The following is a 13,220-nucleotide window of genomic DNA, read 5'->3' on the forward strand; positions in this document are numbered from 1 at the left end:
GCCTGCTATGTAGCAGGCTCTGTGCTAAGTGCTTTACAAGTAATTTTGATCTTCATCACAACCTTGGGAGGGAGGTGCTATTATTATCCCCAGTTTCCAGTTGAGGAAACTAAGGCAAACAGAGGTTAAGCGACTTGCCCAGTGTCACATAACTAGTGTCTCAGTGATTCCAAGCTCAGTGCTCTGTCCACTGTACCACCTGGATGCCTCTAAAAAGTAATGGATTTGTAGTTAGAAGACCTGGGTTTGGATCCCAGTTCTGTTACCTCCACAGTAAGACACTTCACCACCCTACCCTCAGTTTCCTTAGCTATAAAATGAGGGTGTGGGATAGGATTCGATGTTCTTTGAGGTTCCTTCAAATTCTAAATCTTCTATTCTTTTTGTTTGTTTGTTTGTTTTTTTGCCGGGCAATGGGGGTTAAGTGACTTGCCCAGGGTCACACAGCTAGTAAGTGTCAAGTGTCTGAGGCCGGATTTGAACTCAGGTCCTCCTGAATCCAGGGCCGGTGCTTATTCACTGTGCCACCTAGCCGCCCCCTAAATCTTATATTCTTAAATAGTTTTTATTCAGAAACCTGCTTAATTCAAACTTTTCTCAGTTTCCGACTTTCTACTTTGTAGGAAAAACTTTAGATTTGTAAAGAATTGGCTATTTCTGTGGCAAACATCAGAATGGTAAAAGGCCTTTTACATGTTGTTTGGACCTCAGCAATGTGGCAAGAGGTTCTGCGTGTACTTGAAAGGCACTGGGAACACAAAGACCAAAGTGAGAGAAACCGATTCTGCCTCCAAGGGGGATACAACAGATGAAGAGGTAAATCATCAGTAGTTGACTATCTCTTTACAAGCTGCTTCACATTTGCTTCCTCTAAGAGGGGCCCCCTAAGAAGAAGAAGAAGAAGGGGGTAGCTAGGTGGCGCAGTGGATAGAGCACCAGCCCTGGAGTCAGGAGGACCTGAGTTCAAATCCAGCCTCAGACACTTATCACTAGCTGTGTGACCCTGGGCAAGTCACTTAACCCCAATTGCCTAGGAGGAGGAGGAGGAGGAGGAGGAGGAGGAGGAGGAGGAGGAGGAGGAGGAGGAGGAGGAGGAGGAGGAGGAAAGGACAAGCAGCATTTCAGCTTAGTTGGGACGTTTTTCACATCACTGAAAAGCCTGGAAGGATTGGCTGGAACCGGACTGTGAAGGCCTTCTAAGGCCAAGATAAAAGATAGCAACGGAGGAGATACTGGCTCTGAAGTGTATTTAGGAAAGTTAGATTGGCAGCTGCCTTCGAGACAGGTTGGAAGGTGAGAGACCAGTAGCAGAGATACCTGTTAAGGGACCGTGCCCACAATCTAGGCTGGAGGGGATGAGCGTCTGAAGCAGGCTGACGGCTAGGTGAGTGCAGGAGAGGGAATGGAGAGAGGAGTCAAGATGGCAGAACAGCAGAAGTACAGCAAGCTTCCCAGCCACCCCATCTAACTCTGAAGGGGAAATCCAAGGCAAAATCAGAAGGAAGCATTTTTGCAGCTCAGGTTTGCATTGGGAGAAAGGAAGAGAGGTCTGTCTCAGCGTCTGAAGGGGTCCAGTAGGGGAGGGGGTCTGGCGAGGAGTACCCAGAGGAGCACTCCACTGCTTGGGGAGAGGGCGAGCTCCAGGCAAAGAGGAGGTCCTAGGCCCTTACCAGGGCACTGTGACTGCAATGGATGACACCTGGCAGTTTTATCGCCCACTCCCTAGTCCCAGGATAGGCTGAGGAAGGGACCCGTACCCAGGGTTGGCATTCTGGTATAAGCAAAGGTGAGGGTCTATACTTGCAAGAAACAAGTTCGGAAACTAGCAGCAGTAGTGTGGCTCAGCCCCCAGGAGGAGAGCAAGGACTCGGTCCAGCCTCCAGCCCAGCCTGAAGCCTGCAGTTCTATCATTGAACCTGCAGATTATCCCAGGGAGCTGACAGGGGCTGGGTCCAGCAGCAGTTTACTGTTGCTCTGACCCAAACCCATCACATGAACTTGCAGAGCTCAGACCAGGGGGAAAGCAATCAGACTTTGCAAACACAGAAATCACTGTTCACATCCAGAAAACAAAACAAAACAAAACCAAAGCTGCAAACTCCAAAATATATAGTGGTTAAATTTAACAATGAAAAAACAAGTTCTGCAACTAATCAGGAGAAAGAACTTCAATACCTTCAAATACAAAGGAAAAAAAATTCAAAAATACAAGACTATTTTCACCCACCAGAAAATGTAGGAGGGAATGTGTTCCGAAGATAAGTGGAGCTCAGAATACGATCAGAGCTTAACCGCAAATGAAAAAAGGGGAAAGGTCAGTAATAAAGAGTATGAAATATTTTTAGAAAGAAAACTAGAACTGGAGAGATGATTTATTTCTCAAACACCCTGAATAACAGAAATACAGACATTGGAAATAGATGCAGCAGCCAAGGACCAACAGAAGAGAGACACTAAGAGACCTCTCACACACAAGGTACACAATGTACACAGGGAGACAGAGATGAAGGTGGAAATCTGATAGAGGTAACAGTGAAGAGACAGGCATTACAAACAGGACTGAGCAACACCCTGCCTCCAGGTAAATCAATGTTTTTTTGTGGGCCTACATTACACCACAGGAGGGTACATGGAAGGGGCCAGGGGAACAGAGTGTTAGACAGGAATATATTATGTCTGAGGTCAATTCTAGGGCTAGAAATGAGGGGAAGATGACCCCTTTTGTCTCAGAAAGGACAGAAAAAGGGGGATAGGAAGAAGGCCTTGCCTTGGTGTTGGGAGGGGTTTCCATTGAAGACTGCTCTTATGGGTGAAGAGACATAGTCTGTGAAGGGAGATGGGGACCCTGTGCTAGGTTTGGCTGGGGGGGCGGTTTGATGCTTGAAAAGTCAACTTGTCCTGCCTAGGGAGGAGAGGAATTGAAATCCGTGGGAGCAACTGTCAACTGAGGGAGTGGGAAAACATGGCCCCAGGAGGAGACTTTGAGGCAAATGGGGTAAAAAAGGTAACTGGAGAAGAGTAAAGATCAGTGGTGTGCTATATAATTAAAAATGTCATAGCTGAGTATGTTCTCTGACACCTGCAATAATGGTCACTGTAGTGAGACACAAAGGAAAAGGGGAATTAATGGGGCAAGCTCTACAAGGCAGTGGCAGAAACCACTTGGAGGGGAGAGCCTCGACTGGGTACTCTGGAAGCTTTGAGGAAAACAGAAAAGAGAAAAACCAGATAATTATAGGGGTCATGAACCAGAGAATGAAGATCTAGAGTAGACAGAAAGGACTGATAATGAGCAGAGTGAGAGAAATAATTTTTGGAAAGGGGTACAAAAATGACATTTGAAAACTAATGAGGGTGGCGCAGTGGATAGAGTACCGGCCCTGGATTCAGGAGGACCTGAGTTCAAATTCGACCTCAGACACTTAACACTTACTGGCTGTGTGACCCTGGGCAAGTCACTTAACCCCAAGTGCTCCACAAAAAAACCCCCCAAAAAACAAAAAACTAGTGAACAGGATTAGTTGAAGGGGAGGAGAGGAATCTACTGAGAGGGGGAAAAGGTGGGGGGGGGCAGATTATGTAAGCAATAAAAGCAGGAAAGAGAAAAAGGTACCAATAAACGCATCTTTAAAGGGAAAAAGATAACAAATGAGAGGAGGGGATCAGGGTGAGGGGAAGGGACAGTGGGAACTGGTAAGTAAAGCACTTAGAAACATAATACTGTGTTTTCAGCAGAAGAGGGGGGAAAATCGTAACCATATTAAAAAAAAATCCTAAGTGAATATAACAAAATTATAAAGATCAAGCAGGACTTGAATGGAGAAATATGAGAGCACCCCCCCACCCCAACCCAGCTCTTCACTGAAGTGGAAGGTCCAGATGTGTTACACATTGCAAAGATTTTTGGACTTTTTCAATGTTTTGATCAGGTGACTGATGTTTTTTTGTCTCTGAAAAATATTACAGGATGGTTCTCTGGGAGGGGGAAGGAGAGGGGTATTTGGGATAACTAATGATGTTGTAAGAACCAGAAGCTATGAATAAAAACTTATTTTAAAAAAAACAATAAAGTTCATGGAGCTGCCTCTTCCTTTTCCACTTACTAGATGGTCCCAGTAGAAATATGACTTCAGTACCAGGAAATGACTTAGGTCATGTGCTTTGTGGCTTTTATTCCTAATGCTCCATTGTAGGGTGTGTGTTGGAGGAAACCTTCCCTATCAATGGCATTGGACGAGCTGGGATTAATTTGCCAGGGCTGATCCCAGCAGTCCAGGAGGCACTATTTAGGTCACAGACATGGTGGCATCCTGTCACAAGGCTGATGTGAGAACTGCTGATGACAGGAACAAAGAGCTAAGACCTACAAGTGATCTTCTCTGGGCAGATGCTGGGAAAACATAGATCCTAGGTTAGGAATTTTCTATCTTTAAACAGAGTAGGACTGTTTCATACCTTTCCTACTACAATTCTTTGTGTTTATATATATATATATATATATATGCACATGACATCAATTCACCTTGTTGAAGAATTTAAGATCATAAGATTCAGAAAGAGATGAATCTTAGGGATCATATTTAATCCAACCTTTCCTTTAACAGATGAGGATTCAAAGAATTAAATAACTTATGAAAAGTCACATAGTGAATAAAATTCTAATCCGGGTCCCCTGACTCCAAATCATAGTCTTGAGACTACTTAGAGGATAAAGTGCTGGCCCAGAGTCAAGAAGACCTGAGTTTAAATCCAGACTCAGACATTAACTGTAACCCTGAGCAAGTCATTTAACCGCTATCTGCCTCAGTTTTCCCAACTGTAAATTGGGGATAATAACAGCACCTACATCCCAGGCCTTTTGTGAGGATCAAATGAGCTATCTGTAAAGCACTCAACACAGTGCCTGGCACATATAGTAGATGCTTAATAAATGTTTGCTTCCTTCCTTACTCCTTCCAATTACACCACAAGCTTTCTCCTTTACCTATTAGCAAAGGCTCTGTGATGATGAGTGGTTGAAACTCATTCTCAACTAATACTAAAATCATCATTAGGTGCTATAATTTAGGGATTTAAAACATTTCATTCTTTTCTCATGCTGCTCTATATGTTGAGAGATCTCAATCTAAAAGAGCCATTTTGCTCTATCCACAATGATTCCCCAACACTCCTTCTTTTGAAGATCTCTTTGGCATTCTGAATGCCTATCAGGCTATCCTATTTCTGCATATATTCATTGAGACATGAGGTAGAACATGGAAGGTCAGTGAGGGAGAACATGAGGCAACAAGGAACTTGCTACTCCTTGGCTGTCCCCAGCTTTCTGAGTCAACATTACTGTCCACATTTACCAGAACATTTCCTTGAACATTACTAGTCCATGCAAGAATTAATTCACTTTTTGGCCCAGATCAGACTCAAACAAGGAGGCAAGACAGTGAGTCGTAAAGGCATGTGTGCGGCAGGGCTTGTCATTACATCGTATTTTAAAAATATATTGATAATACTAGGGCAACACTAACTACTTAACCATGTCGTCTATGTCCTTGCTTTCTTTTATGCCATTTTATTTCCACGAGACATAATTGGTAATGAACTGTAACTTACTTATACCATAATGTGCCTTTTCATTGCTGGCTGGGTCATCTGCAAAATTTCTTATTCTTATGAGATCATGGTATTCCATGATTTCCATCCCTATAATGCCACTGATATCCACAAAACAGCAAAAGACATAAAGGAAGGTCCACAGGCTATTGCCTGTAGATGAGAGCACAGGATAAATAGGTAATGATCGGTTTTGATCATTTTGTCTTTGTATCTCTAGTGCCTAGCACTGTACCTTGGACACAACAAGATCTTAACAAATGCTTATTGATTACACTGAATTACAGGGAGTGCCCAAAGATGAAATCGTGGACCCACCAAAGTATTAACATATTGTATTCTTACAACAATATTCTCTATAACATTTTCCCCATTGCAACTCTCATATTCAACAAACATATATTAAATACTTACTATATAAAATGTACTAATTCCAATTGTAGAGTTAGACCCCCTTAGGATGATATGTGCAACTTAATTTTTAAAATTTTTTTGTGAGGCAATGAGGATTAAGTGACTTGCCCAGGGTCACACAACTAGTAAGTGTCAAGTGTCTGAAGCCACATTTGAACTCAAGTCCTCCTGACTCCAGTGCGGGTGCTTTATCCACTGCACCGCCTAGCTGCCCCAATAAGTGCAACTTTAAAGACACCAGAATAACCCCCTGGCAATGAGTTCAAATGTTTATTCAGCTCTTTTGTTTCCTGACTTCTGCATCACAGCTTCCAATATCAGGTGTAACAGATCAGATGATCTGCTGTGAGCCAGTTCCACTTCCACTGTTATCTTGAAACTAGGAAGTGTGCTCAGTGAAAGTTGGGAATGAGGGTATTGATTTACTCTACAAATTCTGTTAATATTACCAGGGCTCTGCTTCCTCATTTGCCTATGGTTTTTCTTGTCAAACACTGTCAATGACTTTATTATAGTCTAAGTTTGATTACTTGCCCCAGAATAGAATGAAATGTTATGCAATTGTCTGTCAAAGGGATTCCTGGCATGGCAACTGGAGAAAACTTTAACAGCCCTGAGTAAATAAATCTTCCATATTATTTATCCTGAAGAGCAAAGTATCATTCTGTCCTTTTTTTTTTTTTTTTTTTTTTGGTGGGGCAATGAGGGTTAAGTGACTTGCCCAAGGTCACACAGCTAGTAAGTGTCAAGTGTCCAAGGCTGGTTTTGAACTCAGGTCGTCCTGAATCCAGGGCCAGCGCTTTATCCACTGCGCCACCTAGCTGCCCCTTCATTCTGTCCTTCTAAGGCAAGATTTGAGGCATTTTGCAAATGGCTCCACAAAACTGGTTATCTCAAACTTAAACTAGCCTGACCACAATACAAAAGCAGAACTTTGCTAGAAGCTCTGTCTTAGAAGCATTAGATTAGGAGCTTCAGCTTTGCCGTGATCTAGCTGTGTGATCTTGAGAAATGACCACCGCCAGGCAGCACTTTTTGGCTCATAACGCACTGACTTCACAAAGACCCTTTGAGGTACTGTTACAGATAGTTTTACACTGCATCTTACAGATGAGGGAACTGAACTTCCTCAAAGTCACACATCAATACCTGCAGCTGGAATGCAAACCCAGGCCTCCCAAACTCCAAGTCCAGTTCCCTTGCTGACAGTGGTGAAAGTCATGCTACAGTTGGGCCCTTCAGCTGCCTAGATGAAGGGGTTTCCAGCTCATTTCCAAACTTCCTTCAAAGCAAGGTGCCTAAAAGCACAGTTGTACCTCCTCGGTCTAGTGTGATCTGGGACAAAAAGCAAATTCATTCCTATGTAGAATATAGCAATATATATGTAGAATACAGCAATATGTGTGCACGCACATATATATGTATAGCAGGAAATGTTCTGATAAATGTGGTTAATGATGTGTTGACTCAGAGAGCAGGAGACAGCCAAGGATTAACACATTCCCCCTTACCTTGAGTTCTCCCTCACACTGACTGACCTTTGATGTTCTACCTCATCTCTCAATGAATATATACCGAAAGTTGTTCATCTTTGCTCAGTAACCCTGATAATTCTACATTATTATAACGATGCATCTTTTATGTACTACATCCTATATATGAAATCACAACACTGTGAAAGTGATAACGTCTGAAGGAACTACTGATGATTTCAAATACATATCTCACTCAGAGTGAGTAGAAGGCAGAAGACCCTAGACCTACAGGTAAGCTACTCAAACCCTCCATTTTACAGATGAGCAAGCTGAGAAGCGATTTACCAAGGCCCCACAGGGAGTACGCAGCATAGGCAGGAGTCGAATCTAGGTGACCATAGCCCTATTACATATCGACTTAAAACACTAACAGTGACTTTTCTCTTAACACTTCTCACATTTAAACTTTCTAAGTCTTCCATATTTACAATTACATATATTCATACATATACAGACAGACAAGCATATACATATATACGTGAAGAGCAGCAGAGGGAAAGCAATTTGAAGCAACTTGCAAAAAGATAGTAAATTAAACTATTCAATCCAAAATACTGGAAAACAGACAAAAGGAGACAATCTTTCATCAGTTCTAAATGAAGTCACCGCATTTAGTGTTTAATATCACAGTCTCAGATATGCTTCTGCATAAGGAAATAGAAATGGCACTCAAAAAAACAGAGATGGGAAGAACAGTTCGTTCTAGACTAAGTATACACAAAAGAAGAGATGACACAATTTTGAGGAATTGATTTTTGTATTATATGAAAAAAGGGAGGATAACAAACACTTGGCAGAAAACAAGAGACGTTATTATAGTGGAAAAAAGCAACTGAGAAAAGAATAAAAGCTAAACTGTGTACCTACTTTTTCATCTCCATAAAATCTTTAAGAAATTGATAACTGTGTGCTTCACTGATACTCATGCAATATCTAGAGGTCCAGAGGAAGTCCCCTCATACATCAGGCAGACATTCTGAGGAAAAATTAGAAGGGAATACAGGCAAGGATCATAGAAGATAAGAAAGCATGGATGTAACATGATCTGGATTATTGCAAGGAGTTGCCCATGTTAGGGAGATCAGATCTGGAGAAGTATCCCCCAAAATTACATTTTCTTAATATTCTTTTACCATTAATGAATGGGCCGTTCCAATAATTGTAAAACTAACACAGTGTGAAAGAGGAAAATAGAAAGAACATGGGGAGAAACAAGACCTGAGTTCTAGTTTCACCACTTTTTTTTTTGGTGGAGCAATGAGGTTTAAATGACCTGCCCAGGGTCACATAGCTACCAAGTGTCAAGTGTCTGAGGTCGGATTAGAACTCAGGTCCTCCTGAATCCAGGGCTGGTGCTTTATCCACTGTGCCATCTAGCTGCCCCCTCTAGTTTCACTTCTATGCTAATCTGTGTGACTTTGGGCAAGTCACATTCTGGCCTCATTTTCTGCATCTTGATATGATTCTGTTGGACTGAGTTATTTCTCAGGTCTCTTCTGGAATTTATCTAATGATAAAGGAATAAAGGCTATAAAGCTGTAACTGTTAGCTTTCTCTTATTATTGTTATTATTATTATTATTTTTTAGTGAGGCAATTGGGGTTAAGGGACTTGCCCAGGGTCACACAGCTAGTAAGTGTTAAGTGTCTGAGGCCGGATTTGAACTCAGGTACTCCTGACTCCAGGGCCGGTGCTCTATCCGCTGCGCCACCTAGCTGCCCCTGGCTTTCTCTTAAAATGTAGGCTGCAAGTTCTAATCAATAATGGGTCAAGTGATATACATAATACCTGTTCTCTCCTACAAGACAAAGCTATAACTGAATAGGCAGCATTAAGAATCCATGTCAAGGGGCAGCTAGGTGGCACAATGGATAAAGCATTTGGGAGGTTCTGAAAGAAAGTGTGTGAGAGAGGGGCCCATCCTTTAGGCCACTGCCCCATAGAAAGGCCGGGCTAATTGTTCCTTCTGCAATCCTGCCAAGGAGCACTTTTTTCTTTTAATAGCACACCTCACATTGTAGGTGTAGCACCATAGGAATGGTAGTAGATACTTCATAATTAGAAATATTCCTGTTTTTCTTTAAACTTCTCCCTTGGCTTCCTCTCCTTGCCTCTGACCCATGTTGGTTGTGTGTGTGACCCCCAGCACTTAATCGATGTCCTAGACATCCCTCAAGACACTAAATTGCTAAGCAGTTACTGGTCTGCAAGAGTAGAGAGAATTCTCTGCCAAGGGAGAGCCTTACACTGATGACCAAAAAAGTGCAGCACACTGTAACCTGGGCCTTAATTTTTTAAGCACTTTACTTGCATATCATGTGTATGTATTTATATTTGGTGATGGGAACAGGATGACTAATCTGCAATTTTGTGAACACCACTTGCTGTGGACTGCTGACATTGCTTTGATATGGGGAGATCATCTTTCATTTGTCTCTCTAAGTCCACCTGCTCCCTTTTAAAAAGCAAAAATAAGCCTGAAAACACCAAGAAGAGAGGATTAAGAATTAAACATATTTAATAAGATTCTTTTCAAGCTGTCAGATATTTCTTATGTAGAGTGTGGCTTTGATATTTTAATCCATGAAAAATCCCTGTTTATTTAAGTGGGAATCATTCAAAAGTTTCCCTCATGAGGTTCTGGATTCATTTCTCTGTGTTTTTTTGCAAGTGTGCTTTGTTTCTCATGCTGATAAAAACTTCAGGTCCTTGAGATGCTGAAGAATTAATTCCTCTAAGAACTGCTTCTGACATTTTGATTATGCAGAGATTTAGAGCTGAAAAGGGCCTCAGGCATCCGTGAGTTCAGCTCCCTCTTTTCTAGGTCCAAACAAGTGAAGTGACAACATTCAAACATAGTTCTCCAACTCCAAATCCCAGGGATTTTCCCAACATAACTTGGAGCAGTTCTGAACAGGATCTAAAGCTCCAATTTCAACTTCCCCTCCTTAGAATTATGCAGGAAGTGAAGCAGAAAGTTCAGTTGACAAGGAGTCAAATGGCAAAGGTTCCACTGATGTTCATAAACACTTGTGAACTAATTTGTGCCTTTGGAGAAGCTGTTTCCTCCTCTATAAAATGAAAGGACTGAACTCCGTGATCTTCAAAGTCCTTTTCCAACCCTAACATTCTACACTTACTGCATTGAAGCCTCCTGTCAATCAAAATCTGACAGATAGGGGTGGCTAGGTGTCAGTGGATAAAGCACTGGCCCTGGATTCAGGAGGACCTGAGTTCAAATCCAGCCTCAAACACTTGCTGTGTGACCCTGGGCAAGTCACTTAACCCCCATTGCCCCACAACAACAACAACAAAATCTGACGAAGAATTCTGTTCATGGAGATCCCTGTTGCCCAGGATTAAGAAGCTGTCATTACTTGACTCTTCTGCCCACTTGCACCATTTTTCACAAGTCTGTACCACAACCATGTCTTTCTAATGTAAGTAAGGTAATTGCAAAGGTCACACACCACTAGAGCTAGCAGGGGCCTTAGGAGTCACCTAGCCCAGATCAAAGAAGCAAAGGCCCGAGATATGAAGCAGGAACTAAACCAAGAACTTCTCATCTCAGATACAATTGTTCTTCCCACCACACCAAGCTGGTTCCTTCCAGCTGTAAGGGTCTAAAGAGCCTCCCTGCTGCAGCCAGGCCGCTGTGCTCAGGTCTCCAAAGGGCTCTTAATAGGCAGAGAGCACAGTTGTGATGGGAGCAGCCTTCAGGAGAGCTGAAAGAACAGGCAGTCTGCTGGACTCTGGAGAGCTGGCTCGGAAGGTTATTAGCAGTGGGAGCACAGACAAGTCCCTTATCTCTCCATCTGCTTCCTTCTCTGTAAAGCAGTGATCCTACTTGCATCATCTACCTGGCCCGGTGGGAGTCAAGTGCTTTTTATTCCTCAAAGGGCCATGCACACCAGGGCTGCTTTACTCTTCTACAGTTGTGAGAATCAAATGAATGTTTGCTAAGTCTTAGCACCGTGCCAGGCCCTAGGAAGCACTTAAATGATTATTTCTTTCCTTTTTTCTCCCTTCCTATTCATTTTTCCCTTCCTCTCTTTTCCTTTTTTCTCCCTCCCTTCTTATCTCCTTTTCTCCGTCTCTCCCTCCCTTATCTCCCTCTCTGTCCCTTTCCTTCCTCGCTTTCTTTCCTCCCTCCCTCATCCCAATACAGCAATAACTTGATGACAATCAGAGGTGTCCAACAAAGGGCGGCTGCCCCAGTCCTCCATCGGCTTCCGATCACTCAAAGGATTTCGCCATAAACGGAACACCAGGCGTCAAGGATGCCTGGGAGGGAATTCCTCCCGCCGCTCGCGCGGGGGCTCGCCCCCCAAAACCGACGGCCTCGGGGGAGTCGGGAGGAGGCGGGGCAGCCTCACCACTCGAGCAGGCCAAAGTACAAGTGGAGGCAGCAGCAGTGCAGGACACGAAGCGGCAAGTCCTGGGTTCGAAAGCGGGTTCTGTCACTACCCCCTGACCGTGGCCGTGCCAGCCGTGGCTTCCCCTCTTTTGGTCCTCAGTTTCCCCGTCTGTAAAACGAGGAGGGAGGGGAGGAGCCTTGGGGCTCTTAGCCCCGGGGCCTCGGCCCTGGTCAGGATAAAGAACTGGAAGGGCTCACGGCCGTAACCGAGCCCGAGACCCTCGTTTGTAAAGACGAGGAAACTGAGGCCCAGAGGCCGGTGAGCCTCGGGTCCCCGACCCCGCCCCTTCCATCTCCTAGGCAACCGCCCCTTTCCCCTCAAAAGCCCGCCCCGCCCCCCCCCCCCTTAGCCCGGGCCGCCGCTCCCCGCTCTCACCTGGCGCGCGGGGCCCGCGGAGGTGCGGCCCGAGCCTGCCGGCATCCCCTCCACAGGCCGCGCCGGGGGCCCTGGGGCCGGGTACAGCCCCGTGAGGGGCCCGACGGACGCGGGGAGCTCGGCGCGCGGGGACGCGAGCTGCGGGACCGGACGGGACGGGGCGGGAGCGGGTGAGGGCGAGGGCGCGCGGGACGGGGCGCGCGCTGGGAGACGGCGGCAGCCTCGCGCGTGGCCGGGACTGCGGCCGTTTCTAAGGAACCAAGGGCTCAGGAAGGGGCGGGGGCAGAGAAGGACCGGGGCCGGCGCAGCGGGGAAGCGCTCCTGCGCATGCCTACCCACGGGAGGCGGGATGGCCCCGCCCCCACGCCTCTCAGCTCTTAAAGGGCCCGTACTAGCGCTCGGTGCCTCCTTAGTCCCTGTACCCGGGCGCTGGCTCTGTTGCTCCCGCCCCTCTAGTTTGGAGAGGGGAGGGGGGAGGAAAAAGCTCCCGGGGCGTACTCAGGGAGGCTGGGGTGGGGCGAAACTCGAGTTGTCAGGGAAACCACTGATCGCCCGAGGCTGGAGACCTGGGGCTGTCCTTAGGGCGGCTCCCCATCCTCCGGCGCAGAGCTTCCCCGCAGGGCTGGCCCCTGGGCCGGGCGGCTGTGTGAGGGCGCCCCCTGGTGGCCTGCGGTGGCTCTCTCGTCTCCCCGGCCCCCAGGGATGCTTTCGTGCTGAAGCTGGTGCCTGCATCCTTCTTTCCCATGGGGCAGGGCTGGGCGGGGTGAGGGATGGGAGCTGAGTTTTCCATCCGGGCCCGGCGGCAGTCTGGGTCTGCTCGAAGGATAAAGGAAGGGCTGGGTATCAGATAAGAGCTGAGTTCCAATCTGGT

General features: G+C 45.5%; 1 protein-coding gene across 1 annotated transcript in view; it reads right to left on the reverse strand.

Moving 5' to 3' along the window:
- GFOD2 (glucose-fructose oxidoreductase domain containing 2) overlaps positions 1-12,489 on the reverse strand; it is a 52,644-nt gene extending 40,155 nt beyond the window's left edge. The window contains exon 1 of the mRNA XM_043980009.1: positions 12,350-12,489. The gene's annotated coding sequence lies outside the window, so the exon portion shown is untranslated. The remainder of the gene's footprint in view (positions 1-12,349) is intronic.
- Positions 12,490-13,220: the final 731 nt, after the last annotated feature.

Source organism: Dromiciops gliroides, chromosome 2 (genome assembly GCF_019393635.1).
Source record: "Dromiciops gliroides isolate mDroGli1 chromosome 2, mDroGli1.pri, whole genome shotgun sequence".
NCBI classification, from domain to species: Eukaryota; Metazoa; Chordata; class Mammalia; order Microbiotheria; family Microbiotheriidae; genus Dromiciops; species Dromiciops gliroides.